We start from the raw sequence: 5451 nt of genomic DNA, 5'->3' as shown, positions 1-5451 counted from the left end.
GGAGTGTGTTAATATTTACAGGGAGTGTGGAGTGTGTTAATATTTACAGGGGATGTGGAGTGTGTTAATATTTACAGTGAGTGTGGAGTGTGTTAATATTTACAGTGAGTGTGGAGTGTGTTAATATTTACAGTGAGTGTGGAGTGTGTTAATATTTACAGGGGATGTGGAGTGTGTTAATATTTACAGGGAGTGTGGAGTGTGTTAATATTTACAGGGGATGTGGAGTGTGTTAATATTTACAGTGAGTGTGGAGTGTGTTAATATTTACAGTGAGTGTGGAGTGTGTTAATATTTACAGGGGATGTGGAGTGTGTTAATATTTACAGGGGATGTGGAGTGTGTTAATATTTACAGGGGGTGTGGAGTGTGTTAATATTTACAGTGAGTGTGGGGTGTGTAATATTTACAGTGAGTGTGGAGTGTGTTAATATTTACAGTGAGTGTGGAGTGTGTTAATATTTACAGGGGGTGTGGAGTGTGTTAATATTTACAGTGAGTGTGGAGTGTGTTAATGTTTACAGGGGGTGTGGAGTGTGTTAATATTTACAGTGAGTGTGGAGTGTGGTAATATTTACAGTGAGTGTGGAGTGTGTTAATATTTACAGTGAGTGTGGAGCGTGTTAATATTTACAGGGAGTGTGGAGTGTGTTAATATTTACAGGGGGTGTGGAGTGTGTTAATATTTACAGTGAGTGTGGAGTGTGTTAATATTTACTGGGAGTGTGGAATGTGTTAATATTTACAGGGGGTGTGGAGTGTGTTAATATTTACAGTGAGTGTGGAGTGTGGTAATGTTTACAGGGAGTGTGGAGTGTGTTAATGTTTACAGGGGGTGTGGAGTGTGTTAATATTTACAGTGAGTGTGGAGTGTGTTAATATTTACAGTGAGTGTGGAGTGTGTTAATATTTACAGTGAGTGTGGAGCGTGTTAATATTTACAGTAGGTGTAGAGTGTGTTAATTTTTACAGGGGGTGTGGAGCGTGTTAATATTTACAGTGAGTGTGGAACGTGTTAATATTTACAGTGAGTGTGGAGTGTGTTAATATTTACAGTGAGTGTGGAGCGTGTTAATGTTTACAGGGGATGTGGAGTGTGTTAATATTTACAGTGAGTGTGGAGCGTGTTAATATTTACAGTGAGTGTGGAGTGTGTTAATATTTACAGTAGGTGTAGAGTGTGTTAATATTTACAGGGGGTGTGGAGTGTGTTAATATTTACAGGGGGTGTGGAGCGTGTTAATATTTACAGTGAGTGTGGAGCGTGGTAATGTTTACAGGGGGTGTGGAGTGTGTTAATTTTTACAGTGAGTGTGGAGTGTGTTAATATTTACAGTGAGTGTGGAGTGTGGTAATATTTACAGTAAGTGTGGAGTGTGTTAATATTTACAGTGAGTGTGGAGTGTGTTAATATTTACAGTGATTGTGGAGTGTGGTAATATTTACAGTAAGTGCGGAGTGTGTTAATATTTACAGTGAGTGTGGAGAGTGTTAATATTTACAGTGAGTGTGGAGTGTGTTAATATTTACAGTGAGTGTGGAGAGTGTTAATATTTACAGTGAGTGTGGAGTGTGTTAATATTTACAGTGAGTGTGGAGAGTGTTAATATTTACAGTGAGTGTGGAGTGTGTTAATATTTACGGTGAGTGTGGAGTGTGTTAATATTTACAGGGGGTGTCGAGTGTGTTAATATTTACAGTGAGTGTGGAGTGTGTTAATATTTACAGGGGGTGTCGAGTGTGTTAATATTTACAGGGGGTGTGGAGTGTGTTAATATTTACAGTGAGTGTGGAGTGTGTTAATATTTACAGTGAGTGTGGAGTGTGGTAATATTTACAGTAAGTGTGGAGTGTGTTAATATTTACAGTGAGTGTCGAGTGTGTTAATATTTACAGGGGGTGTCGAGTGTGTTAATATTTACAGTGAGTGTGGAGTGTGTTAATATTTACAGGGGGTGTGGAGTGTGTTAATATTTACAGTGAGTGTGGAGTGTGTTAATATTTACAGTGAGTGTGGAGTGTGTTAATATTTACAGGGGGTGTCGAGTGTGTTAATATTTACAGTGAGTGTGGAGTGTGTTAATATTTACAGGGGGTGTCGAGTGTGTTAATACTTACAGTGAGTGTGGAGTGTGTTAATATTTACAGGGGGTGTGGAGTGTGTTAATATTTACAGTGAGTGTGGAGTGTGTTAATATTTACAGTGAGTGTGGAGTGTGTTAATATTTACAGGGGGTGTGGAGTGTGTTAATATTTACAGGGGGTGTGGAGTGTGTTAATATTTACAGTGAGTGTGGAGTGTGTTAATATTTACAGTGAGTGTGGAGTGTGTTAATATTTACAGGGGGTGTGGAGTGTGTTAATATTTACAGTGAGTGTGGAGTGTGTTAATATTTACAGTGAGTGTGGAGTGTGTTAATATTTACAGGGGGTGTGGAGTGTGTTAATATTTACAGGGGGTGTGGAGTGTGTTAATATTTACAGTGAGTGTGGAGTGTGTTAATATTTACAGGGGTGTGGAGTGTGTTAATATTTACAGTTAGTGTGGAGTGTGTTAATATTTACAGTGAGTGTGGAGTGTGTTAATATTTACAGGGGGTGTGGAGTGTGTTAATATTTACAGTGAGTGTGGAGTGTGTTAATATTTACAGTGAGTGTGGAGTGTGTTAATATTTACAGGGGGTGTGGAGTGTGTTAATATTTACAGTGAGTGTGGAGTGTGTTAATATTTACAGTGAGTGTGGAGTGTGTTAATATTTACAGGGGGTGTGGAGTGTGTTAATATTTACAGTGAGTGTGGAGTGTGTTAATATTTACAGTGAGTGTGGAGTGTGTTAATATTTACAGGGGGTGTGGAGTGTGTTAATATTTACAGTGAGTGTGGAGTGTGTTAATATTTACAGGGGGTGTGGAGTGTGTTAATATTTACAGTGAGTGTGGAGTGTGTTAATACTTACAGTGAGTGTGGAGTGTGTTAATATTTACAGTGAGTGTGGAGTGTGTTAATATTTACAGGGGGTGTGGAGTGTGTTAATATTTACTGTGAGTGTGGAGTGTGTTAATATTTACAGTGAGTGTGGAGTGTGGTAATATTTACAGTGAGTGTGGAGTGTGTTAATACTTACAGGGGGTGTGGAGTGTGTTAATATTTACAGTGAGTGTGGAGTGTGTTAATATTTACAGTGAGTGTGGAGTGTGGTAATATTTACAGTAAGTGTGGAGTGTGTTAATATTTGCAGTGAGTGTGGAGTGTGTTAATATTTACAGTGAGTGTGGAGTGTGTTAATATTTACAGTGAGTGTGGAGTGTGTTAATATTTACAGGGGGTGTGGAGTGTGTTAATGTTTACAGTGAGTGTGGAGTGTGTTAATATTTACAGGGGGTGTCGAGTGTGTTAATATTTACAGGGGGTGTCGAGTGTGTTAATATTTACAGTGAGTGTGGAGTGTGTTAATATTTACAGGGGGTGTGGAGTGTGTTAATGTTTACAGTGAGTGTGGAGTGTGTTAATATTTACAGGGGGTGTCGAGTTTGTTAATATTTACAGGGGGTGTCGAGTTTGTTAATATTTACAGTGAGTGTGGAGTGTGTTAATATTTACAGGGGGTGTGGAGTGTGTTAATATTTACAGTGAGTGTGGAGTGTGTTAATATTTACAGGGGGTGTGGAGTGTGTTAATGTTTACAGTGAGTGTGGAGTGTGTTAATATTTACAGTGAGTGTGGAGTGTGTTAATATTTACAGTGAGTGTGGAGTGTGTTAATATTTACAGTGAGTGTCGAGTGTGTTAATATTTACAGGGAGTGTCGAGTGTGTTAATATTTACAGGGGGTGTGGAGTGTGTTAATATTTACAGTGAGTGTGGAGTGTGTTAATATTTACAGTGAGTGTGGAGTGTGTTAATATTTACAGTGAGTGTCGAGTGTGTTAATATTTACAGTGAGTGTGGAGTGTGTTAATATTTACAGGGAGTGTCGAGTGTGTTAATATTTACAGGGGGTGTCGAGTGTGTTAATATTTACAGTGAGTGTGGAGTGTGTTAATATTTACAGGGGGTGTGGAGTGTGTTAATATTTACAGTGAGTGTGGAGTTCTTAATATTTACAGGGGGTGTGGAGTGTGTTAATATTTACTGCGAGTGTGGAGTGTGTTAATATTTACAGTGAGTGTGGAGTGTGTTAATATTTACAGTGAGTGTGGAGTGTGGTAATATTTACAGGGGGTGTGGAGTGTGTTAATATTTACAGTGAGTGTGGAGTGTGTTAATATTTACAGTGAGTGTGGAGTGTGTTAATATTTACAGGGGGTGTCGAGTGTGTTAATATTTACAGTGAGTGTGGAGTGTGTTAATATTTACTGGGAGTGTGGAATGTGTTAATATTTACAGTGAGTGTGGAGTGTGTTAATATTTACAGTGAGTGTGGAGTGTGTTAATATTTACAGGGGGTGTCGAGTGTGTTAATATTTACAGTGAGTGTGGAGTGTGTTAATATTTACAGGGGGTGTCGAGTGTGTTAATATTTACAGTGAGTGTGGAGTGTGTTAATATTTACAGTGAGTGTGGAGTGTGTTAATATTTACAGGGGGTGTGGAGTGTGTTAATATTTACAGTGAGTGTGGAGTGTGTTAATATTTACAGTGAGTGTGGAGTGTGTTAATATTTACAGTGAGTGTGGAGTGTGGTAATATTTACAGGGGGTGTGGAGTGTGTTAATATTTACAGTGAGTGTGGAGTGTGTTAATATTTACAGTGAGTGTGCAGTGTGTTAATATTTACAGTGGGTGTGGAGTGTGTTAATATTTACAGTGAGTGTGGAGTGTGTTAATATTTACAGTGAGTGTGGAGTGTGTTAATATTTACAGTGAGTGTGGAGTGTGTTAATATTTACAGGGGGTGTCGAGTGTGTTAATATTTACAGTGAGTGTGGAGTGTGTTAATATTTACAGGGGGTGTCGAGTGTGTTAATATTTACAGTGAGTGTGGAGTGTGGTAATATTTACAGTGAGTGTGGAGTGTGTTAATATTTACAGGGGGTGTGGAGTGTGTTAATATTTACAGTGAGTGTGGAGTGTGTTACTATTTACGGGGGGTGTGAAGTGTGTTATTATTTACAGGGAGTGTGGAGTGTGTTAATATTTACAGTGGGTTTGGAGTGTTATGTCTTGAAGTGCTGCTAATTTAAGAACTCTAAATTTCGGTTTTTGCACACTGCATTAGCAGGTTTAGCTTTGCAATGTGGTGCTGCCGCCTAATTGGAACAAAGAAAGATCTCTGAAGCGTAATTAGTATTATAATATTGTTTTATTGCTGCAGCAATTTTCAATATATTGCAGGAGGAATTCACATCTTCGACAGTCTGAATTTCAGTTTCGTTTCTGTCGAAGAGGGAACCAATCCTATAATCCAGAAATGTTGCAACACAAATTTCTGCTTTTTCCGGGTCGCTGGGGT

Source organism: Carcharhinus amblyrhynchos, chromosome 9, assembly GCF_965287045.1.
Source record: "Carcharhinus amblyrhynchos chromosome 9, sCarAmb.v2.hapA, whole genome shotgun sequence".
NCBI lineage: Eukaryota > Metazoa > Chordata > Chondrichthyes > Carcharhiniformes > Carcharhinidae > Carcharhinus > Carcharhinus amblyrhynchos.
Note: the sequence above shows the minus strand (reverse complement) of the source record.